The 26,821-nt window shown below is 38.8% G+C and overlaps 1 protein-coding gene across 1 annotated transcript in view; it reads left to right on the top strand.

Moving 5' to 3' along the window:
* Positions 1–26,821, top strand: part of PLEKHG1 (pleckstrin homology and RhoGEF domain containing G1) — a 239,557-nt gene that overhangs the window by 55,238 nt on the left and 157,498 nt on the right. Inside the window, exon 2 of the mRNA XM_070461602.1 lies at positions 8,518–8,576. The gene's annotated coding sequence lies outside the window, so the exon portion shown is untranslated. The remainder of the gene's footprint in view (positions 1–8,517; positions 8,577–26,821) is intronic.

Genomic DNA, 26,821 nt, shown 5'->3' with positions numbered 1-26,821 from the left:
TGCTAGCTAACTCTGACAGCCTATCCCGCTTGCTGGAGGTTCCCTGAGGGTAAGAAAGAGGTCAGTCCTAGTCCGGGCTGAGTTCCCTGACTAGGGGGTGCATCCTTGGTGCTCAGATGTTGGGTGCCTTCGGGTCATTTACAGAGTAACACAGGGGACTTCCCTGGGGGTCTAGTGGTTAAGTATCTGTCTTGCAAAGCAGGAGACTCAGGTTCAATCCCTGGTCAGAGCACTAAGATCCCACATGCCACAGAGCAACTAAGCCCATGCATTTCAACTAACAAGCTTGCATGCCACAACGAAAGATCTACATGATGCGACAAAGATCTTGTGTGCCTCAACTGAGATTCTCGACTGAGACTCAACACAACCAAATAAATAAATAAATAAAGAGTAACACAGGTTGCTTGGGTGAGTAGAAAGTGAATCAGGAAAGTGTGGATAACTGTATTACAGCATTTGCAGTATAGCTACCATCCAATCTGTTGGCTTCAAAGCCTCCTTTCTTGGATAGAGTCTCAGTAATTTCTTTTGTAATCTTGGTACCTGTAATACCACTTGAATGAAGCTCATTCATTTAAGAAACATTCCTCCATTTTACCTTCTGGCCCAGTATCCCCTCCAACACTGAAAAATAAAGGAAAATGGTGTTGTAATCTCCAATTCTGTTTGGCCAGCTTTTTTAATGAAGAGGTCCACTTTGCCCCAAGAACGATAAAGAGAGGGACATACAGGGAATGTGAGGAAGGAATCATCGAACTCCTAATCTCCAATTCAGTGTTAGAATTAAGGATTCTTTGTCAGGTCATTAAGCCAGCTCTTAGTCTCTTTAAAAGTATAAACAGGAAATGGCAGAAACTAAACTCTGGGTTATCAGAATCTGGTGTGCAGAGTTTGTTGTCTAGTTGCTTTTGGCTTCCTTTCTAAAACATTCACAGCCAACTTACGGTTAAATAAAGCCTAGCGTTTCTTAATAATGTATAAAGAGCTTTTATCACACAAGTGGTGTGTGATCTTTTGGAACCCAGGAACAGATGCAGACTGAAGACTGAACTTGTCATTTCATCAGTCTTCTTTCTGTGCAGCATGTAGTGCTGATGAGTCATGCAAACCTGACGTGTAACACCAGAATTGAGTGGGTAGAACCTTCCCTTTGACAATTTCATTTCAATATACCTATTAAAATGCCACTGAAACCAATTCAACTTATTAAGAATTGTTTTATGTATGTAGTTTTCCCAAGAATACACCCAGTTTGTAATATGAGATGTTTGGAGACTTTGCTTTGGAGACTTTCCTTTACTCACTTTGTAACCTCCATGTCTGGCACAGTGCCCTGCACACATCAGACATTTACTATATAATTTAATCAAACTTTGGTTAAAATGAATATATTTACTGGCTAAGAAAACAAAAACAAATAGTTATTGAAAGATGTGCAACTATTCTCCATAGTTTCCACTTCCAAATTCTAGGGTGGTGTTGTTTTTTAAGTGATTGAGACCCACTGAAACTCTTAAGAAACATGAAGGGGCCGATTGGAGATATCAAATGAGAAAGAGAAATTGACTTGAGTTTGCAAGGAAAACTACAGAGTGTCTGTCTTTGGAGGTCTCTATGAGAATACAAATGTGTGTCTCTACATAACAGATCCTGAATACTTATTGAATGGATAAATAAAAATTGAGTCTGAGGTATTTAAATAATTACCTGCTTGGATGAAACACTTCTGTGATTGCTTAACACCCTTATTCTAGAATGTTTAAATAAGATGTTTCTCACCCATTGGAATAACTGTAATTAAAGTTTTATAGTATCAGATGTTGGCCATAATATGGAGTGGAAGGAACTCATATAAAGACATATGTCAGAGATATTGCAGGTTCCCTTCCAGAGCATGGCAATAATGCCAGTATCACAATAAATCAAGTCACACAAATTGTTTGGTGTCCCAGTGCTTATAAAAGTTATGTTTATACTACACTGTAGCCTATTGAGTATATAGATAGCATTATGCCTAAAAAACAATGTATATACCTTAAATTAAAAGTGCTAAAATATAAGTGCTTAAATAAAAATGCTAACCATTATTTGACAACACAAAAATGCTAACCATTATTTGACAATCTGATACCACAAACCTTCAATTTGAAAAAAAAAAAAAGAAAATGCCATGTGTCCAAGGTGCAATGAAGCAGAACATAATAAAATGAGGTATGCCTGTCCTGTGGGTGGAGTGTAAATTGGTACAATTACTCTTGAAAAAAAAAAATTGGCATCACTCAGTAAAGCTCAACATATGTGTGATGAACAACCCAACAGTTCCGATTCAGGTAAATACAGTGTAGAAGCATGCATACAGGGCTATGTACAACACTGCTTGTAATAGAGAAGAAAAGTAGAAACAACCTAAAGGTGAAACAGTAGATCATATAAATATAGCACTAAGTGTCTAATGACATTCAAAGAAATACTGTCTCTCAGCACAGACAATAACACTGCAAAGCCACATGCAGGAGTCTCACATACTGTCGAGTTGGAAAAAGCAACTCACCTTGGAGCATGTATAAGTCTGTTTTTATAGTTCAAAAGCACACAGAATTGATCAGAATGGGATGTTGGCTCATTTTCAGCCCTTATATGTTTGCAGGATGGCTACAACATTTGGGCCTCTAAATCCTGTCTTGTTCATGTCTAGCAGGAGCAAGAAAAGTTCTGCTTCCCTAGTAATTTTAACAAAATACTCCCAATTAGGTCTCATTGGTCCTGATTGGTGTGGCTTGGGCCACGTGCCTATCTCTGCACCAATCACAGTAATCCAGGAGAGGAGATACTATGAATGTTTAGCCTAATTGATATCATTCAGAGCACCTGGGCTGAGAGTTGGACAAAAGAGGAAAATATTGATGGTTGCCAGAAGAAGGGTGGTTGAGCTTCTAAAACTATAGACGGTATTATTCCCCCCCCTTTCAGAAGTCACTTTAAGGTTTATATTTTGATAACTATTGTGACTTGCTTATTCTCTGCAAAGGAAGTGAGGTGGCTCAAAGAAGGGCAAGTGGAAGGGAGAAAGTGGTTTTTATGTTGTGGTGGACCTGAGTCCCAGGTTACCTGCCTTTTGAAATCAGAATGTATGGATGTGAAGTGGCCCCCCATCATGGCAGGTATGGGGCAGAGGCTGGACTCTTGTCTGAATACAGAGATTCTTTTTGGATTTACAAGATCAGATTGTATCCCCTCAAAACTAATCACTTTGGTTTCGTTAACTATGTCAGTTTTGTCTGTGTTACTTATCTAAGCAATACTTTCTAGATATTTAGGGCAGGAAGGTTGTCCTTTTGTGGCCTGATTACTTTTGAGTATGTTAGTTGCCCTAGCCTAAGGTTTTATGATTTCTGGGAGCCTCATAAGTGGATTTTCACCCTCTGTTTGTTCTGTGAAGTTTGCGTGTTTAACTCAAGAAATAAAGATTTCACGCTTATGAGCAGGGGCTTCCCTGCTGGCTCAGCTGGTAAAGAATCCGTCTGCCATGTGGGAGACCTGGGTTCGATCTCTGGGTTGGGAAGATCCCTTGGAGAAGGGAACGGCTACCCACCCCAGCATTCAGGCCTAGAGAATTCCATGGACTGTATAGTCCATGCGGTTGCAAAGAGTCGGACATGAGAAGCAACTTTCACTTATGAACAGATTTGGGGGGCTCCTGTATTTCAAATAGTTGACATTTTAGGGAAAATGTCTATGCTTTGGGTATTTGCACAGTCATCATCATAAGGAGAAGTGTTTTTATTGGACATGACTTTAAATCATTTCTTGTTTAAACCATGCCTAACTTAGACCATTAAATCTGCTTTTACCTGTTACCTCAATATTCTCCTCCGAAGCTAACAGGCCTTTAAATTTGTCCTAATATAAAGAGTAAGTGTGGTCCCTTTTGTGGATAATTTTCATTAACATTCATTCTGAAATAACTAGAATTGATCCCATAGTTTTTGTCAGAAACACCTGGTTTTCAGTTTCTCTCCTCACCTGTTGTCTAAAATGAAAGGTAAGCTTGTTTTAGACACTATAACTAAAATGATATGGTGACATATTGGACTTCTGTCTCCTTTTTATGAAACCAACCCTGACGTTTTATTTATTTTTAGTTTCAAACTCACATTAGTTGTGGTTTGCATGTAGAACTTATTTTAAACATCACCTTGCATGTACTCCTGACTATAAACCAAGTTTCCGATTGTTCTTTGGCCAAAAGCAATAAAATATGGCCTGTTTTATCACAGTGAAATGCAATTAGGATTTTCTTTTCAGAAATAGAACATCAATGGCTATTTATAACATTTCCCCAACTTTTAAAAGCCTAGTAAAGTGTTGAGATGTCTTTATATGAAATTCTATTTGTATTTAATGCCATGGGTACAATCTATCAGTGCATTTTGCATTTAAGGCCGGATAATCAAATATTCTTAATGTGTTTCTTTTTTCTAAAAGTTCTATTGTGAATTTATAGAACAGCCTCTGAGATCCTTAAGTATTCACCTATAAATAAGCCTCACTGATTGTTAAAGCCTCTTGCCATTCTCATATTCCATAATGGTATTTCACCTTCTACAGACCAAAGATATACTCGTTAGTTTACCTCATGTTGGATTTCACGCCTTTTATTAAAAAAGTACATTTATACTTCTTAACTTTTCTCATGAGGAAACCATTGCCCTGAAGATTTCCTTGAATGTTTTCTATATAGGTTCTTTAAGCATAATTTTTTTGAATATGATCCAGTTTTAAATTATCTCTGTTTTCATTTGTTTATGATTGGCCATTGCTATCACTGGACAGAAAACATTGCTTTTTATGTATTTCAAATCAACTGATGCCACCTTTATTATATCCAACAGGGCATTTTTTCAAGATATTTTTCTTGTTTTCAGCCTTTCATCTGCTGATGGTGGTATTTGGTCTTTTCATTTCCTTTCACTAATGCTTTGTGAGCATCTTTTTATTTTATTCCTGACTTTACAGCAAAAATGTTGTCTGTTGGTTTTAGGTCTTTTTAAAAATCACAGTAGGTGATCTGTTTCTAGATTACTGAGAGATTATCAGGTATAAGTGCTGTTTTGTCATCTTTGAAACTAGGAGTATGTGTTGATTTGATGTATTGATAGAGCATAAGAGATTTATTTATGTAAATTTATAGAATAAGCCCAGTTTATATTGTGTTATTATTTTAATATACTGGAAATAGACTATTATGAGCACTTTATTTAACATTCTTCCATCTTATTTATCTAAGTCAAATAAGCCTCTTGCTTTTTCCCTTCTTTGTGTTTTATCAGGTTAGCTAATCTGATAAGCTTCACCAAACAACCTGGAGTCTCATTTGTCTTATATCCTGAAACTTTTTTATATAGCCTAGGAATTGTCTATTCCTTGAAGTAACCTATATTTCTTAGCTTTTCAACTTTTATGTTTTTAGTTCAGTTTTTAGTAATTAAATAGCACCTTATAAAACTGTTTCCACTGATGTTCAGATTTATTCAAAGAATCCTTTAATATAACATTCTTAAGTTTATCATCTGTTCGATGTCTGTGATATATTCTTCTAATAATTCAAATTTCATGTTGGATTTTAAGGCTACATTTGCCTGAAATCTGTCTATGAGGTATTTCGTTCTATATTGAACCAGTGACTGTTTTTTAAATATCGAAATCACAAAGTTCTGCATTTTCTTCTGCCTTTCCTATACTACATTTATTGCTATTTTTGAACTTAAGATTGAATATGTAGTTTATTTCTTTGTTCTCTCCAATATAGGAAAAAAATAAAACTAGTGTCACAAGTAAAATTCTATTTCTTATTCTTCATATTAAATGAAATTAACTCACTTTCACCATTTATCCCCATTCATTTCCCCATTTTTCATAATATGATCCAGGATTTCAGGGACTTCCCTGATGGTACATTGGTTAAGAATCCACCTTCCAATGCAGAGGGAGTGGATTCAATCCCTGATTGGGAAACTAAGATCCCACATGCCATGAGGCAAAAAATTTTTCTAAAAATTGAAAATTGACTGATCCAGAATTTCAGACTCTGATGAGCTTAATTATTATAGTAATGTTTTTATTACACATTTTTTCAAAAATTTGAAGTTTGCACTCTGTTTGGACTGTTTTTTAGAGTAATTAGCATACTTTATTCCCTATTTACTGCTTTTAATGCTTATCGCCAGTGCTACTACATGATTACTTTTTCATTTTGTTTGGATTCATCCCTCTGTTCAGTTCAGTTCAGTCCCTCAGTTGTGTCCAACTCTTTGCAGCCCCGTAGACTGCAACACCCCAGGCTTCCCTGTCCATCACCAACTCCGGAGCTTACTCAAACTCATGTCCATTGAGCCAGTGATGCCATCCAGCCATCTCATCCTCTGTCATCCCCTTCTCCTCCTGCCTTCAGTCTTCCCCAGCATCAGTGTCTTTTCTAGTGAGTCAGTTCTTCGAATCAGGTGGCCAAAGTATTGGAGTTTCAGCTTCAGCATCAGTCCTTCCAATGAATAATCAAGACTGATTTCCTTTAGGATGGACTGGTTGGATCTCCTTACAGTCCAAGGGACTCTCAAGAGCCTTCTCCAACACCACAGTTCAAAAGCATCAATTCTTCAGCATTCAGTTTTCTTTATAGTCCAACTCTCACATCCATACATGACTACTGGAAAAACCATAGCCTTGACTAGACAGACTTTTGTTGGCAAAGTCATGTCTCTTCTCTTTAAGATGCTGTTTAGGTTGGTCATAACTTCTCTTCTAAGGAGTAAGTGTCTTTTAATTTCATGGCTGCAGTCACCATATGCAGTGATTTTGAAGCCCCCCAAAATAAAGTCTGTCACTATTTCCATTGTTTCCCCATCTATTTGCCAAGAAGTGATGGGACCGGATGCCATGATCTTAGTTTTCTGAATGTTGAGTTTTAAGCCAACTTTTTCACTTTCCTCTTTCACTTTCATCAAGAGGCTCTTTACTTCTTCCTCACTTTCTGCCATAAGGGTGATGTCATCTGCATATCTGAGGTTATGGATATTTCTCCTGGCAATCGTGATTTCAGCTTGTGCTTCATCCAGTCCAGCATTTCTCATGATGTACTCTGCATATAAGTTAAATAAGCAGGGTGACAATATAAGGCCTTGACGTACTCCTTTCCCTATTTGGAACGAGTCTTTTGTTCTATTTCCAGTTCTAACTGTTGCTTCTTGACCTGCATACAGATTTCTCAGGAGGCAGGTCAGGTGGTCTGGTATTCCCATCTCTTTAAGAATTTTCCACAGCGTGTTGTCATCCACATAGTCAAAGGCTTTGGCATAGTCAATAAAGCAGAAATAGATGTTTTTCTGGAACTCTCTCACTTTTTCCATGGTCCGGTGGATGTTGGCAATTTGATCTCTGGTTCCTCTGCCTTTTCTAAATCGAGCTTGAACATCTGGAAGTTCCCGGTTCACATACCATCCTTCAGTCAACTGGAAATATTTTCAAGTAGCTTTTGTTCATGATGATACCTACCTGGTACACTTAGAGGCACATTTTGTTTATCTGTGATTCTTTCTTTTCAAAAATAGCGACCAAAAGAAAGAAAAGCAATCCCCAATTTTATCCCATTTAAGCTTCACCCCATGAACTTCTCCCTTCCCACCCAGGTACTTTGCAAAGATGGAAACAGAGAAATGATTGGATACAGCCATAGAGAGGAACTCAGGGATAGAGTGACCATGGTCTTAGGAGGTGGTTCCCATCCTGTGGAGGACTTGGGTTTCAGAGATAAGAGATCTTATTGAGGCTGAGAATACTATCTTACCGAGTTGAGACTGAGTGAAATCATCCATCCTCCTTCTGCTTCTTGGAGTTTCATCTCTCTTCCTGGTACAGGAAATGCTTCTTACTTCTGGCAAGTCACTGAATTTAGTTTTTATTGCTACTGAAAATTCTAGTCTTTTTTTTTTTTTAATTTTCTGAGTATTTCAAGGGAAAGGAAAGATCAAGAACTGGACATCAGTGCCTGTCCAACACCACACCCTCTGGGTTTTTTAAAAACTAAATTGTTGATTATTGCTGTAGGTCCATTATAGACCAGTAGCATGCTGTGCTATGCTCAGTCATGTTCAGCCCTTTGCAATCACATGGATTGTAGCCCACTAGGCTCCTCTATCAATCCATGGGATTTCTCAGGCAAGAATACTGAAATGGATTGCCATTTCCTCCCCTGGGATCTTCCCAACCCAGGATCCAACCCACATCGGCTGCATCTCCTGCATTGGCTGGAGGATTTTTTTTTTTTTTTAAACCACATCACCAACTGGGAAGCCCACAGATGTGGCATTTTCCTAGGAAAATTATATGGTTTTTTTTTAAATCCAGTCTTCCTTTTGCCACTTAAAATTGACCCAGATGTTTCTTCCATATTCCACAGAAATCATTCTGGAAAAGTAACATTTAAGTAAAAAGCAATTTATCTTTGTGTTTCTCCTCCAGGTGGAGACAGATGTGAAGAGTTGGTGGATGAAGACATTGGAAAGGCTTCAACCATAAAAGTGAGCCGTTTTCATCTTTTTGCCACTTGAGTTATGAAATGCCCTAAAAGATTAATAAATTCACAGGTTTGTTAGGTATTTTCATGTAAGTACCCTCTGTGAGCAAAATTTTTCTTGTTTTTTTAAAACTTTTTTGTAAGATGGAATAACAACTATAACCAAAAGATGAGATACAAAAGAAAATTCATATTTCAAAATACATAGCTGAAGAATAAAAATTGAGTCAGGAAAAGTAAACCATAGTGTGACCCAATTTGGAGTCCTTTCTTCCCGTTGGCTCTCTACCGTTAATGAGTCACTCTTTTAGGTAGTATTTTAAATGCTTTTCATTGGACAGAAAAGTTCTTCTTGTTCTTTTTAAGTTTCTCTCTTTTCTCTAAGATATAAAATCTCAATCTAATTTTGTGGTGGCAGTACTTGAAAACCACACTGAACGATAAAAGGGAAAGGTAAGGGGATACATCCCTCTTGAAAGTTCTCGTCATTATTTTATTCTGTTTCTCCTTTTCTAAGTCCTTTAATTTATCACAATCAGGCCACATTATAAGCTATTTTCAAGACTTTAAATGTTGAATTGACATTATTCAATTCTATATTAAATAATTACTAGAATGAAAGAAATATGTAAAGACACTCAGTCCTGATATGCATAGCATTATCATTCTTACTCTGGATTATTTTTTTCTTTTATACTTGCAATTTTACACCAGGCCTTTTTCTTAACCAAACAGTAAAATAAAAATAAAATTAAAGTGTAAGTGCAGCAAGGGGTTAGAGTTTGCCTTTAGCTAGCAAAATGATCATGCTTTATTGGAATTATGAATATTTAATACGTTGCATTATGCTTCTTGAGGTTCTCAAATTATTACAAAGACAAATGATATTTTAATGGAATAAAGATGTCCTTGTGTGTGTTGGAGTTTAGAGTTCATCGGTGTTTTTTTAGCTGGTAAAACAATGGTTTTCTTACCACAGATCTTCATTTCTGGCAAGAAAGTCTTCATTCCTGGCAAGAAAGGAGTTTTTTTTTTGTCTAATGTATGATTAGAATTCTGAGTAGTTTAAAAATCAAGAGTCTGAGGTACAGATTTGACTTATCTATTACACACAGTGCCTGGGACCATGATACTTTTAGTGGCCCATGAAATTGTTTTAATTTTAATTCTTTCCCCCCAGATGAATAGAATAGCCAGGCTCCTTTGTCCATGGGATTTCCCAGGCAAGAATACTGGATTGAGTTGCCATTCCCTTCTCCAGGGGATCTTCCCAACTCAAGGATAGAACCCTGGCCTCCTGCATTGCTGGCAGATTTTTTTACTGTCTAAGCTACCAAGGAAGCCTGGAATATATAATAACAAACCCAGCCTGGATTATATTTTTCTTTATACCAATGGAGTCATAAAATGCAATTCTTAATACTCTCTTTTGTGGAGGAAAAGGCTAAAGTGCCCCAGAAGCCTAGAAAGATCACATGTGCCTCCCGAGGTCGCAGTCAGGCACGCTCTATATATGTGACCAATTCAGTCTTTTTAATACTATTTTTTTCTCTTTTTTGAAGAGAAATAATCATTTCTTTCACAGAAATGATTACCTTTTCTGTAAATGAACTTATCATAGACTTGTCTGCTCAACAGAGAGAGATAAATGGTTCTGTCTCCAAAGAAAGTAATGACATCTTGTGAGGTTAGGTAGCTGTGGTTTTTCATGATGTTTGCCTAGAATTAAATAAATATTTTCTCCTCTGAGAGATCCACTGATTTTCTGTTTGCTTTGTAATATGATATGGAAAATAAGGAAAGGGAGAGACTAGCTCAGGATTCTTTGGTCCCATTCTGGACAAGCATTTTTTTTTTTTTTTTTTGCCTGCAAAATGTGTGTTCCATGAGAACATGTGATGACCCTGCCTCCTCTCTGCAGGGGGTGTCTAGAACTTAAGTTCTTGGATCTTCCGTGACTGCTGATATGTATTACTGAGTACGTTTCGTTCTCAATTACCATGACTGATCTGGTTTTGTTTGTTTCTGAAGCCATGATCTAATGTTGGAGAAAATATTAAGATCTTTGTCAATCTTCAACTGCAGTGACCATGTAAGATTATCTTCTAAAAGTCACTTTGATTTAAAGTAAGTGTGTTGAATGTCTGATGAACTTCTTTTGCAGAATTGGTATCCAGTCAGACAAAAGCTCCCTAAAAGCCAGGTCTTTGCATGTTTTGCTTGTTGCTATAGACTCTAGAGAAAGCCAGACATCAGGGAAGCCCAAATATTTGCTGAAAGATTGAATGAGCTAATTTCCTTCTTTAGAAAAGTCATGTTTCCCCCTCCTGAGGACTAGGGCTCCAGATCTCTGGTTTGAGGTAACAACTGTGGTGATCAGATGCTGGAAGGGCCCCATCCTCAGTGCTCAGAGAGATGGGTGACCCTGCATTGGTCAGCCTCCATCTCCAGACTCAGCTTTGTTGTTGTTCAGTAGCTAAGTTATGTCTGACTCTTTGCAACCCCGTGGACTATAGCACACAAGCCTTCCCTGTCTTTACAATCTCCTGGAGTTTGCTCAAATTCATGTTCATTGAGTCGATGATGCCATTCAACCATCTCATCCTCTGTTGTCCCCTTCTCCTCCTGCCCTCAATCTTTCCCAGCATCAGGGTCTTTTCTAATGATTTGTCTCTTCGAATCAGGTGGCCAGAGTATTAGAGCTTCAGCATCAGTCCTTCCAATGAATATTCAAGATTGATTTCCTTTAGGATTGACTGGTTTGATCTCCTTGCAGTCCAAGGGGCTCTCAAGAGTCTTCTCCAGTGCCACAGTGTGAAAGCATCCATTCTTTGGCACTCAGCCTTCTCTGTGGTCCAACTTTCACATCTGTACATGACTACTGGAAAAAACATAGCTTTGGCTATACAGACCTTTGTCAGCAAAGTAATGTCTCTGCTTTTTAATACACTGTCTAAGTCTGTCATAATTTTTCTTCCAATAAGTCAGTATCTTTTACTTTCATGGCTGCAGTTTCCATCTGCAGTGATTTTGGAGGCCAAGAAAATAAAACCTCTCACTGTTTCCACTTCTTCCCCATCTATTTGCTGTGAAGTGATGGAACCGGATACCATGGTCTTAGTTTTTTGAATGTTGGGTTTCAAGCCAGGTTTTTCATTCTGTCACCCTCATCAAGAGGCTCTTTAGTTCCTCTTCACTTTCTGCTATTACAGTGGTATCATCTGCGTATCAGAGGTTGTTGATATTTCTTCCAGCAATCTTGATTTTAACTTGTGATTCATCCAACTCAGCATGGTTTAACCCTTTCACAAAAATAGTTGGGTTAGAAGGACTCAGTTTACCCTCTCACAAAAATAGTTGGGTTAGAAGGAACATTTTTACTTTTGTAGAATTTCTTAAAACAACAACAGAAAAGCTATTCTGATGGCCTCTTCCACCTTGGTGTCCCCCTAGATTCCTCTTACCTCATGCTCGTCTCAGGCTGGTCCAGGCCACGCCACACACTCCCTTCTCCTAGCCCTCCAAAAGGAAAAAGTACCCCTGTTTTTGTAAAACAATTATTTATTTTAAATGTATATATATATATATACATATATATATTAAAATTGATAACCCCCCCAAAAAAAGTCATGTTATATCTCTGAAGTGTTCTGAAATTGTTTGAGGTATGTAAGAAAACTGCAAAACCTCTAGTTCTTAGATTAGCAAGTATCTGGGCATGTGAACAAAAATGTATATAGTACATCACTATAATAATAATCTACCAGTCTGTTACCCACCAACTATAGATGTGAGCTGTTCTCTCCAGGTAGCAAGCCAGAGGATGCCACTGGGTACCAACTGATCAGATTAAGCTAGGAACGTGAGGGAAGTCTAAAGAGAAGCTCTGCTGCCTCCAGCTGTTGAAAACATAGTCTGGAGGTGTCAACGGGAGGAATCAACTGACCTGAGTTAGTAGTATTTGGTTAGGTAATCCTGATTTACAGAAATGTTTAAAATATAAGAGGAATATAGCCCTATTTTGCAGTTTTTTTGATCCTAAGTTTTTTCCCTTGGTATGACATGTGTATGTGTACGTGTGTGTGTCTGTTATTCTGCTTCAAGACGATGTCTTTGATGCCAGCTATTGTATATAGAAAAGATAAACAGCAAAGTCCTACCATTTAGCACAGGAAGCTGTATTTAATATCCTCTGATAAACCATACCAGAAAAGAATATGAAAAAGCATGTGTCTATATGCATAACTGAATCACTTTGCTATACAGCAGAAATCAACCCAACATTGTAAATCAACTGTATATCAATAAAATAAATTTTAACAAAGACTATGTTATCATTGAAATACCACCAAGAAAATATGTATGTACCGATACTCATATAAATATATTTTTTTCCCTGAATAAACTTGCCCATACATTTTATTATTGGTGCCTTCTTGTCCAGGGTTTCATCTGCCCTGATTCTTGATGAAAGGGTATCAGGGATGGAGGTAGGAGCACATAGCAGAGAGCTGCCCAAGGAGCTGAGAGATGCCAATTAAATGTTCCAAGGTACACTCCAGGCACTGGGGTGCTCAGGACATCCTGATCTTTACAGTTCTTGCTAGCATTTTCTGAACCCAACTATGTGGTCACGTTCTTGTCTGCAGGGTGTAAACATCACCCTAGTTTCTTCCATCTCTGGGGATTTTCACAGCCCTGTGAGTGACACTACCAGTGGTTTCAGATCCCTGGAAGTGTTTTACTTAGGGCTGACAGATTTGTCGGAAGGCAGCTAATAGAAGCATTATCGGGACTGCAGCATAAATGATGGACATTAAGAACAAATAACTCATTATATTGAGTGAGTCATTGCTAATAATATACCCATCCGGTACAGTTCTTGGCACAGTTTGAGGACAACAGCTAACTGCAGTGGGATCTTTAAAAAGTCATTGAAATGCCTTCCTTAAGTTTCTTCCATTGCAAACTACCCTGATTATCTCTTAACATGGAGGTGTCATGAAAATAATTTTTAAATATATAATCAAAAATTAAAAGTGTTATAATAACCAATGTAGTAGATACAAAAATATAGCACATGTAGCCCACATGGCACAAGATTACACATTTAGAAAGACATAGAAATTTGACTCTGACTTTGAGCACCTCTTCCGCTACTAAAAAAGTCTCCTTTGAAGAGTTCCAGGGATGGGTTGCATAACAGTGTAAATGCACTTAACGCTACTGAACTGTATGCTCAAAAACGGTTAAATGGCAAATTTTATATGAAATTAATACAACTAAAAATATTTTTAATTTAAAATATCTTCTAGAAGTTTGCATACCTTAAGCTGGTATGGAGATTAGACACCCTTTTGTGGGGAGGAGGCCTGAAGGAAGAAGACTTCCTCATTGTAGATCTTTCATTTTAGCTGTGAAAAGTATGAAGGGAAATCCCCAATCATTTTTGAGAGAAAAATGATGTAAGTTTAAAAAAAATATTTGTTTTCTTATGAAGGGGTGACTTGTGGAATGAGGAACTAGTTCTCATTCTTGGTATTGAGAATAAAAGGATTCTCAGGATACTATGTGAAACTATGGTAATAGATTTCTGTCAAAAACAGGGATGGGGAGGGGGGCTTCATGGTCAAGTAGGTTTGGGATTTAAGCAAGGTTAATAATTCCTTTTCCTGCAGAGTCTTTACTATGCTGCTCAGAATGGTGCATCTTCAACAAAGAGGTGTTACAGACAAGGTTCCCAAACTTACTGAAACAGAATACCTCCTCCCTCCTCAAAGCCCCCTGCGCCTCCTGCTAGTTTTTTGACCTATTACTGTGTTGTTCTGTGGAAGGTAGCTTGTGCGCGCATGTGCGCGCATGTGTGCTGAGTGCTAAGTCGCTTCAGTGGTGTCTGACTCTGGGCGACCCTATGGACTGTAGCCTGCCAGGCTCCTGATACTAAAGGCCGATTTAGAATGGAAAGAGGAAGTGGCTAGCACAAACCCACAAATGGGTTATAGGGTTATAGGAAGAAATAGAGATGAACTGAAGCCATAACTGAGACCTGGCTCAGTAGGAGGAGCCAAGGAGGACATTTGGAGCACAGAACTCTATACAAGGACTCCAAGAGCTCCACCTGGATAACCAGGAATGGAGGGAGCTCTTGAGTTTGCTCGTGAGGGATTCCCTCCTCTTCTTCTCTCCCCCAGACTGACCTGTATGGTCCATGCATACAACTTGTGAAGCATCTGGGAGCACTTAGCTAAGCCACTGGGCTTCCCTGATAGCTCAGTGGTAAAGAATCTGCCTGCAATGCAGGAGACACAAGAGATTCGGGTTCGATCCCTGAGTTGGAAAGATCTCCTAGAGGAAGAAATGGAAACACACTCCAGTATTCTTGCCTGCAAAATCCCATGGACCAAAGAGCCTGGTGGGCTACAGTCCAAAGGGTCTCAAAGAGTCAGATACAAGTATAAACCACTGGCTCAGGGATCAGCAAAAGATGACATTCAGTGTTCTGAAATTCTAATGTGGAAGAAAGTTTCTTTAAATCTTTTGCTGTTAAGCTACTTCCAACTTAATAACATTTGATAGATTCTGATGGACTCCTTATTGGAAGAGAAGTAGCATAAAATTATTTAGCATAGGTTGTTATTGATACATCATTAAAAGCGATCTGTTTTAGGATGATCATTTTATAAATGAATGCATACTTTGTGTAGAGCGCTAAGTATGAGGGTTACACAGGCAAGAAGACAAGGCTTCTATCCTTGGAAACATTGCAAAGTGAGTCAGAGAAGGTAAAACACTTAAAAGAGTAACCTTTCTATGAAGCAGTATGTGATTAAAAAGTAGTAAGAGAAATTTAGACTACCAAAAATCTTAGAAATGTGATCCGAAGAGATGTACTTCTCATGTGAATGTCCCATGTCTTTGAAAATAATGTTTCTTTTCTGTTGGATACAAAGATACCAATTAAATCAAAATGGTTTAATTGTTATTCAAGTCATCAAAATCGTTATTGAACTTTTTCTTTATTTGACCTGTCATTTTCTGAGGGAGCTGTTTTGGAGCTAAATTGTATGAGTGGTTGTTGACATTTTCTTTTAGTTCTATCAGTTTTTCTTTGTGTGTTTCAAAGCTATACTTTAGATATAGATAGGTTAACAAGTTATTCGCTTGCTATGAAGCTAGGTGCAAGATAATTGTTGTGTTTTAGAAACCAGATAGTATAGCCTGTCCCCATGAAGTGTGGGATCATGGAGAGTTATTGAAGATCTCGTGTTTTTAGCATCTGCCACTGATGATGATCCTTGGATAGGTCTGTTTGCAGCTTGCCAAGGGGCCATCTAATAGGCACAGAAAGGCCGTCACATAAAATGTCAAAAGAACCAGATGCATTCAGTGATGCCAGATCTGTGTTCAGCAGTTGTAGATAATGAACCCAGTGTCTGGAGCAGACAGCTGTAATAATTGAGAAACTTGTAGAAGCACTGGGCCAGAGTCACCATGCTTAGGAATCCGTACGGCAGAATTATCCACCACAGCTTTAGGTGATCAAGGCCTGTATTCATGTCAACTCAGTAAAGCCGACATCTCCTCTGTCTCTGTCTTGGCCCCTGGCTTCCTGTCTCATTCCAGATCCCAACCATCGCTGCTTCAGTTGCATTTTCCAAGGTATGCATACTTTTAGAAGTCTGTGTTTTATTGCCTTATAGCATTGTGCCTTTCCTGTGCCATGCGGAAAGCCCTATTCTGGAGAAAGATTACATTTGTGATAAAGACTTCTGAGACTTAAGTCGGGTATTAAAGCCGTCATTGTGTTTTCAATCGAAAGCCTGGCTGATGCAATTGATCTTAAGTCCTGTATTAAGTAGAGTATTTTCTTTTAATATTCTTTGTCTTAAAAAGTGTGGGATTGGGTTTCTTAAAATGTTGTAACTTCATATATATTCCTTTGATTTCTAAAGCATAGTCATTCAAAGAAAAACAGAGTTTAGCAATTTCACAAGTCCTCATAAATGGAACATTATAGCAACCAGGCTCTTCGACAAATGATCACCAAATCATTTATCTTCGGTTTCCCATCTCACTCTAAGCCCTCTGTTTCATTTCTAACTCTTTTCAGATTGTTTTCAATCAGGGATCTCCCAGTCACCTCTAAGGTCACTTATTCCTAAAAATACCTTTTAACTCCTATTGGAGGAAAATGAAGATATTTTTGTGCAGGCTTATCATTTCAAGTACACACCTGACATCTCTCTCCCTTCCTCTCCACCACCCCGTATCTAAGTTGTCACCAGATCTCAGTAAACTTACTTCCCTACCTGTCTCATCCCTTCTTTTTTATTTCCACAGCCTTCATAGAGGAGAAAAAATGATCATCTGATTACTTCCCATGTGCTACATGCTACACTTTTTTTATTTCATCATCTTAGTTTTGGGCAGTTATCATCATGAATTGATCTTCACAGGTTAGGAGACTGAAGTTCTCAGAAATTTTAGTCATCAACCAAAGTCTACAACCAGTGGTTTTAGACGCGGGATGAATTATAAATATCCAAGTTCAATTTCAAGTCCACTGTCTTCTCTGCTCCCCTGGAGTTCGAGATACTGCCCAGCCTAGCCATGCCATGTGCCTCCATGGTACCAACTCTGGCAGAGGAGCCAGATTCTCTTTCTGTCTATTTTTTCCAAATTCATGAACCTCCAGTTCAGTCTCTCCTCCAGTCTGGTCCACTCACAGGGCTGGATTAATTATGTCAGGTGTCTAGTCTGAAATTCACAATGATGCATTGTTGCTTGCTCCAAAAATTCTGACATATTTTTTCATTCTGTCTTTAAGTCTTTAAGTCAACTGTTCTAGAAAAGTATATTTTCTGCCACCCAAAATTGTCTCCACTCCTTGTAGTCAGTGTGAGGGGAACACAGTGGGCTCTGGGGTCAGTTTGACCTGGGTGTATGTCACTGCTCATCTCCTTCCTGGGAGGCCGTGGGCAAATTTTTTGCCATCATCATCTGTAAAATCATGACAATAAACTCACTTCAGGTTAGCTCTTGGGAGTGCATGTACAATGCCAGCTGTAGTGAGAGTCTGGCAGGCTCTCAAATGGAGCTGGAGGCCAGTTGCAGTAATACTGTTATCTGGACCTTATCTTTCCTCTTAAACTTAGTTCAAATTCCTCTTTCTTTATAAATGACTCCGGCCTGATTTTATCTGCCTCCTCCTATATCAGTTAGCCTCCGAACAATTCATTTAGCAATTTTAATTATGTAGTGCCTCTGGACACTGCTTTGTGGTCTTAAAAATCCTTCTTGCAGTGCCTCCTTGAGAGTTGTTAATTCCTGCTCTAATGGACTGAAGTAGTTCAAAGGCAGGACGAGGTCTAATTCATGTGATATATTGCCTGGTGCCTGATATGCAACCAACTGCTCACAAACTTTTTTAATTCTAGATTGTAACTGTGTTTAAGTACAAAGATTCTCGGTGTTCAGTCACTTAGTTGTGTCTGACTCTTTGCAACCCCATGGACTGGAGCCCACCAGGCTCCTCGGTCCAAGAAGGATTGCCAGGCAAGAATACTGGAGTGGGATGCTATTTCCTTCTCCAGGGGATCTTCCCGACTCAGGGATGGAACCCACATCTCCTACATTGGCAGGCAGACTCTTGATCACTGAGCCACCAGGTTTGTAGTTCTGAATGTAAAGTATGTTGCAGAGTAAACTTTGAAGCTCCAAAAAAATCTTACTGTCCAGCACTTGTAATAAACCTGTCTATTAAACAGTGAACAATCTTAAAACATGACTGTTTAAAACAGTCATGTTTTAAACAGTCATGTTTTATTTTCTTAGAGTACCTCCAAGTTAGGAAATATTGTAATTTTCTTCATAACTATTATTTTCTAGGCCTAACTTTTTTTCTTGGGCAGATTTTCATTTTTCTTCGTTGCCTCTTCAGTCTCAATAACTTTTTCTCCCCTCCTGGCCAGGTTTTCCACTGGGAGTGTCTGGTGGGGAGAATGTTGCTATAAAATAAGCCTGAGGAAGAGTCAGCGATCTGTTTCAGAGACAAAAATGTGGTGGCAGTTTAAAACTGAAGGAAACATTCTGTTAATTATGGGTCATTTAGCTTTACTTAGTCACCCCATATTCAGAGCCAGTTTTTAAAACTCTGTACTTTAGCATTTTAACTGGAGGTTTGGGGACCTCCTCCTTCCAAAATATAAGTATTGGTGAAATAACTGTTTGAAACACATTGTAGGCAAGTTTCACCTGCCAAGGTGTGTGTTCCATCCTGAAGTCACATTTAAATGCATCTGCAAAGTTTATTTCTGAACAAAGTGTGTACTGGGCAATATTTTGCCTATATGGAAAAGTTATTTGTTAAAATATTTACTTAAGGAAAAGAAGTCTCCTTGGTCTGCAGGCTTAAAGTTGTGAAACTGAAGTGCGTGAGATCCTTTGGAAGAAAGCTTCCCAGGGGAATGGCCTTCTGCCTTCTTGGGTCAGGCGATGGGGTGCAGGGTTGGAAACCACATCTCCCAGCTGTGGAACGCCCCGCTCAACGTGTTCATCCTTTGCCCTGTGCCCTCCTCTCCCTCGTCTGTCCGGGAGGCGATGCTGGAGAAAACCCCAGAAGGGGTAGAGGTTCAGGCTGACTCTGCACGCCCCTCTGTTGGGATCCAGCAAGATCCCTCTCTTAGCAAAATGAACTTTCCAAAGAAATTTTTCAAAATTCAAACATTTTCAAGACTATTTGAACATTCGAAACTAGAATTCTGTAGGGAAAGACTGGGAACCAGTTAGGATTCAGTCAGTAAAACCATGTGTATTCGCAACATGTGTTACATGCAGGCAGTCTTCATTTTAAGCCAGGGTTGTTTTCCAAACAGTTCACTTGAAAAATATTTCAGAGTGTATTTTTTCCTCATTAGACATAAAGCTATGCGTGGGAAGTCCTCTGGCAAATAGAGCCTGTTTAACCCGTATTATACCTGAAAAGCAGTTCAGCTCATTTGGGTGGCCAGTTGCCAATACTAATATTCTTCCCCACCGTTCACATAAACAATTGCAGTTCCAACGTTTGTAGAACTGCTTACAACTAGAAAATGTAGAAAATGTGGCATAAACATTTTTATGAGGCCATGTGTCTTGATATCAGAGTTTAGAGAGACACATTCGCTATTAATATAAAACTACAGTCATACAGACTTGAGTAATCGTGTATAAGATTGAGTCAGGAGAGCTTCATCAACATACCAAAGCAATAATAGAAGCACATTACAATTATATAACACTTTCAAGTCTGATATATTTATAATTTATGCCAGTTTGAATTTCCGAACTCCAAGACCCAGGCATTTTCATTTACTTTGTGTGAGAGTTGAGGCGGAATGCTTTGAAATGAGCAGCAAGATGGGGCCTGGTACCCTGAGGGGAGAATGAGAAGACTGTAGGAATGATGGCCTGTGTGGACCTCACAGGGAGAGGAGGGAGGAGCACAGAAGGATGGGCCAAGGACTTCCTGGTGGTCCAATGGTTAAGGCTCTGTGCTTCCACCACAGGGGGTGCAGGTTTGATTTGTGGTCAGGGAACAAAGACTCTGCATGTCAAGTGGTTCTGCCAAAAAAAAAAAAGAAGAAGAATTCACAGAAAGGAGGAACATGTATGTCATGACAGTCCCCAAGTACATCCCAAAGTGAGAATTGGCTGGTTTTGGTAATACTTGGTTGAAGCAGAGACAAAGGGGAAGGTAAGGAAATCTTTGCCTTTCAAGTTGCCATCATCCCAATCAGGGTTACCCCTTTGTCTCTGAGACCTATCCTCTGTAAAAGCCCTGATAACCTATGATTAGATCCCACATTTGAGAATCATTATGGCTTCAAAGATCCTGATGCTGGGAAAGACTGAGGGCAGACGGAGAAGAAGGCACGACAGAGGATGAGATGATTGAATGGCATCACTGACTCAATGGACATGAGTTTGAGCAAACTCCAGGAGATAGTGAAGGATGGGGAAGCCTGTGTGCTTCAGTCAGTCTGTGGGGTTGCAAAGAGTAGGACATGACTTAGCAACTAAACAACAAATGGCTTAAAAAGCTTTTATAGGCAAAGTTGGGAACCTGCTATACCATTAGAACCTGGAACACATTTTCCTTTATGTAAGTAAACAACCATTTACCAGGACTCTTTTGGAACATGCTCTATTTTTAAATTGGTTCTGCTCATTTGCGTAGAGTTGAGTGAGCCTGAGAAGCGAAGAGTCAGCAGCCAGATTCTCATGGGGAGAACTTGGGTATTTTTCCTTTGGAACTCAGAGAGCTGTTGTACCTCTCTGTACACCTTGAGGTCAGTCTCAACTGTGTGTTTCTTAGACACAAAATATAATTTCTAATTTTTTTTAACATTTATGATTTTTATGAACATAGCTTTCCTATCTGAGAAACTTTAAACACTTATGAAAATAATTATGATGCTCTTGGGGTCACTTTAGAATACAAAAAACAGATGGCTAGAGGTTCGTTGACATGACCAACTGACCTGCCGTGATATACTGAATGCTTTAATTTATTTTTCTTCCTCCATGATCATTTTTCTGAACATCTTGAAAGACATCCAAGAGAACTTTCTCATCTAATTATTTCCAACCATTTCTCAGAAGTTCATTCAGACATACAATTAAACAAATCATCCATACTTTGGGAGCACCAATTTAAACATCGAATGTTTACATTTACATATAGAAAGAGGATTAATTATCTCTTCCCACCACGAGATTTTAATCCTAAAGGCAAGTTATTAATTTTGCTCCCTCTTGTTTGCTGAGCAGTTGCTCAATAAATGGGTTAAATAATATGGTATCTGGATTCAGGAAAATGTGGTTCCCAAATGAACCATTTAGAGAAAACAGGATGTGACTGTGAGTAGAAGAGACAAGGAGGTAGATATCTCAAAAAAGCAAGTTGTTGGAAAGGAAGAAGTGGAAGGTAAATTCTGGGTAAGCAACCAACAATGCCCATGAAACAGGCTATTATACTTAATTGTTGCACTCTTATTCCAAATGAAAGATTATTCTATATATAATCTTTCCATCCCTGCCTCTTATTCCTACATACAATTGCAGACTGTCTCTACTTCTACAAACTTCCTCAAGTTATTTCTTGGCACCTTGGAGGGACAGGAAGCACAAATCATGTTATGAACAGCTGTGGTGTCTTCATCTTCTGATCTGAGTTGCTCAGCTCTCCATGACTGGGAGGTGCCCAAAATCCAGACAGTACTGCCATCCAGAATCACTCACACACAGAGCCGACCCTGGGTCAATTGGTGCTTTGTTCTTTGGAGCATGTGCCAGAGTCATACTATATTCTGTGCAGAGTTGGGACAGATGCTTCTAATATCTTGTGGAGTTTTAAGTGAAAATTACTTTCTGCTTTTTATTTCTCTGTCTTTAGAACTCAAACATAAACTGTAGAGACAGGGCCTGAGGACAGCAGACCAATAATTGAAGGATGGGTTCCACATTTCTACCTTGGATAGCTGAGTGGGACTAGGTCATAATGAGGAGGGCAGACTCCTTGTGATATTTAGCATCCAAGTTATGCGTTGGCAATTTTGTTCCCTATTTATCCTTTATAATGTTGTATCCATGGGAAAATAAGTCCTCTTTCCACCCTGGCAGCACTCTGGGTAAAAGAGGCAAGTTATATAAATATAATGTGAATATGTACCATGGACAAAATGTATTAAGAGGGCCAGATGTTCCACTTTTTGCAGTCTAATAGAGTTGTAGTTGTCTGAAGTAAGCCAATATATTCAAATTGGAACGTTGCCAAGAGAAAAAAGTATAAGAACAAGGGTAAATGCCTTTCAACAAGCTGCAGTCACTACAAGATAATATTGGCTTTCCCCTTCAGGGGATTCTTTGGTCTGACTCTCTCATGCAGAATCTCTTATTACTTCTCCATCCCATACCCTCTCTACTACATTGGTCCATTCACTACTGACTAGCATCTGTCATCTCTCTTCATGAAATGCCCCTCTCCTCTGCCTGGGGTAGAAATCAACCCTCCAGATAACCAATAAACCTAATGTCTCCACCCCTCTCTGTCCTCACCGCAGCCATACCTGGGTGCTAATTTTAGACGTCTAAAAGATCTAGTGCTAAATGTCTCATGTTGCTTATGAGAAAATTGAGGCATGAAGAATGTTGGTGTCACCACCAAATTTGGGCAGCAAGTTTATGTCAGAGACTGAACTAGAATCAAGAAGTCTTGTCTTCTAACCTGGTATAGTTGCCATCATACCCACTGCATTTGTAAAGTTCTTTAGTTTTTCTGCAAATAGGTATGTATATAGATATACATACACACATACACACATTTTTTTAAAATGATGAGCAATAAGAAAGATGGACTTTTAAAAATTGACTTGCTATATATTAGCCTATTTAGAGCTGAGAATGCCAACCATTTAAATCTTACAACATGAAAATCAAGCCTGTTTAAGCATATATTAATGCTGGGTTTGTATTACCTTTGGTCACCTAACTACTAAGATTTCAAGTTTCTAGCATCCCCAACTATGGGATCATCAGACTTTTAAAATCTTGCATTGCTGTAGACATGACTTTAAAAAGAATTTCAACATGTCAACTTTATAAGTAGTAGTCAGGCATTGGCGCTAAGAAGGCTGCTTGTTTCTATTAGGTGTTCAATTGAGTCTTCGTGTTTTCAGCAAACTTATAAGAGACAGCATTATGGTGTCTTATTGTGGTACTAAAATGGGATTTGGGCAGAACAGGTGTCTGCTTGTAACACACAATCTAACATGATAGAGTGCCTCAGGAAAGACTAGTTTGAAGCACAACTTCCAGTGACAGTCTCCCAGAGTATCATTAATTTTCCTTGTTCAAAGCAATCTAGTTTTTCCTATTTGCAACAGATGTGTCTAAACAATTCACTCAAGCAGAAATATTTTCCTGCATTAAAATGACCTAATATCACATGGTTTTCCTTGTGTGTAAGGAGCATATACTGCTTGTGAACATGTAGAGAAACCAAATTCAGATTTGTGGAAAGATAGGAAGTGGTGAAAAACAGAACTGACCATCCTTTAGAGCTAAAGGTGATATTAAATCCATCAACAGTAACAAGTAAAAATTTTGTGCATTGTCGTCAAGTGCTACCTGTCCCTTGAAAAGATTTCTCAACCAATGAGTATAAAGTGTTGTAAGATCTCTTGGGTTTTTGTGAAATGTGTATCTAAAGAGGCACAGAGACCAAAGAAGTATTTGAAAGTTGACTTGTAGACAAGAGTGACTAAAATATTTATACACAAATAGGTTTCTTTCCAGGAATATGGAAGGGAAGATTAATTCAAAAAGCTATGTTTTTTTTCAGCTGGTTTTTGAGGGCTTTTCTGTGTATTGGAGAAGGCTCAGGGTGCCTATGTACTGTTGTATCCTGGTGCTTCCACAAGGGCTGAATGTGAACCCCGTTGCTCTCTGTCCTGCCAAGAAAGCATGTAAAGCATTGGCTGCCCTTCCTGCAACTTTTCTGAAAACAAAACAAAAAGTTATCCTGGGAGCATTAAACACCAGAACACCTTCTAGACAAAGTGCAAAATGATTTGCTTCTTTACGGCTCCCTCAAATATTAGTTAACTCCCTGAAGTCTAGTTCCAGAGAAGGAATTATGATTTTCTCTAAGAGCCAACAGTTCCCTTTGTAAATTTCTGAACTTCGTGGGGGTGATATTTTTGAGTTCTTCTACAATAAAATGTAATGGTCCATTTGAGAAATTGTCCCCATGTTGAGCGTGGTTTCTATTTCAGGGTTGTTAGAGGCAATTCTTGAGTGCTAACCTCCTCTTTGATGTGTGGGGACTCACTGGTTTCCATGGAGTCTCACTGGCCCACAACCAAGTGAGAGCTCAGCGTTCCTGTCAGCTGGGGTGCAACGTTCCCAATCAGGTCCGACCCGAACTCCTTGGACAAAGGACTTTAAAATCAGAGTGCTTCATACGTCAGCCCAAAAATACGTTGCTTATTTTGGGAGAAGAGTGCAGTAAAGGTTTAAAAATGTGTGTTTCTTTCATTTATTTAAATTTTGAAGCATTTCTGGAAAACGGTTTTAGTCTTCTGATGACACAAAATCCATACTTTCTCCAGTCCTCCTACTTTGTACAAAATAATACAAAGCAGAATATCTTATTTGACCTTAAATGTAAGTACGATGAGAGCCAAGTTATTGTGACCAATATATTTCACGCATCTGGCAGTAATCTTAGTATTTTATGGCAGTGATGACTCAAAGCAATTGTTGATCCTAATTTATTTTTAAACCTTTTAGCTTAAGCCTTCTTCTTGGGACTTTTTTCCCCTCCCCCACCTAGTGCTGTAGGATGGCTAAAATAAGATCATTGTAAACACCAACATTCATTTATTTAAGTCAAGCATTTGCAGGACTGCACTGTAGTCCTGACTACAGTGGGAGGGAGATTCCTGACTTAGAGCTTGCCTTCAAGTAGAGGATGGGAGCCCACGAGGCTCATAATTGTAGACAGCTGGGATTGTCTTTAGCGTGCAAAATGAGTAGGAGCAAAGAGAAAGAAAATATGACTTTGACTTGGGTTTGTGGGTGTTGAAGAGGCATTGATGGCATTTGTGCTCCTACAGAGGGCATTCTCTGACCTACTTTGATGCCTGATTCCCTTGCAATTACCACTGCTCAAATCCACAAGGCTTCATTCTAGGGAAGAATTAACTCTTTAGCTAACGTGGAAAACCATGAGATGTTCTTTAAGGGAAATGTTTATCTAAGTTACTTTCAACACTCTACTTGATGTCAGAGTTACCCAAATTGTTCATTTAGATCCTTTTGGCAGAATCCTGTGAAGCAATTATAAAGAGTGAGTCTTACACTCAATCAGCTTCTTACCAAGGTGTTCTCCATGTTAAAATCATGCTAGCTGAGATTTTGACCTTGAAATGTATTTCTAATTTCCTTTTGAAACCATGCCTGAGATTACTAAGGGATTTTTGTCTTTAAGGAAAAACATGGCTTTATTAATTTTTATCCCTGCTCCGTCAATGAAATAGATGTTTATTTTTCTTCATAAACCCCATGGATTTTGATAGAAATATCAAGAAAAACCATCAAGAAAAAGATTTTATATAATATTTTCACATATTCCTTTATGTTTTAAAAGTAAATAAACAGTGAGGAATCAATTTTCAAGTATCACTGATGTTGGCAGTATTTTTTAAAAAAATAATTGGTTTAAATTAAGTAGCTTCACCTTTCATAGCTTCTCACTGACTTTTATTTCATTAACTAAATAAGGAATATGATCCATTTAATCATATTTTTAAAGACATGGATAAGATGAATGTTGGGTTTTTAACAAAGAATAAACCCAGGACCAAAGCATAGAACTATAAGAATAGTCCAAAAAGGCAACTTTAAGGAACTGAGCAGGGCCACTACCTGCGGCTACATAGACCTGCTCTAGTCTACATAGACCCCTGCTATTCATGGACCCACCTGGAACAGAGAGGCCCCTGGAGCTGTGCCAACCTACCAGCCCTAGACCCAAGGGTTATTTTTTAAAGTTTTCACATTTTGGGGTTCATTCGGCAAACTTTTATGCTCCCTAGTTGTTGGAGAAACCCTGAATCACGCAACATTTGTAACTAAGGGGCCTTTTTATTGTTGACTCTCAAGAGAAGACCATTTGGCCGAGGCAAATGGCCTTATGTTACAGCTCCTACATTGCTGCTTTTTCCTCATCCTAGAGAGTTCTCCTTTAAAGAGGAAATGGCAGGGCCATTATGGGCAAGAAGGAACCAAAGCCCAAGACTTTTGAGGAACTGGTCGAGTCAGGAGTCCTCCACACCTCACTTAACTCAGGCTTTCATGAGTCAGCACTTATGGACAGGCTCCATATTCCAGGCACTGGAGCAGATATTGAGTTTGCGGTGGTTACCATGGAAGTGACATCCGCAGGAAGCCTAGAGCCTAGGGGAGCTGAAAGATAATTGTAAAAACCATCATTAAGAGTATAATTTCACATTGTGGTGAATACTATGAATGAAGAGAATAGGGGACTCTTAAGAAAGTGGATTTTCATCGGCAGGAAGGGCAATCCTAAAGTTGGGACATGAGTGAATGAGTGAGTGAATGAATGAAAGCCAGAGAGTGTAGGGGCTGGTGAGCGGTGATGAGTGGTGCAATGAGATAGGGCTGTGTGAGGTGATGAGGTGAGGG

Source organism: Odocoileus virginianus, chromosome 34, assembly GCF_023699985.2.
Source record: "Odocoileus virginianus isolate 20LAN1187 ecotype Illinois chromosome 34, Ovbor_1.2, whole genome shotgun sequence".
NCBI classification, from domain to species: Eukaryota; Metazoa; Chordata; class Mammalia; order Artiodactyla; family Cervidae; genus Odocoileus; species Odocoileus virginianus.
This window is presented reverse-complemented; position numbering and strand designations above follow the sequence as displayed.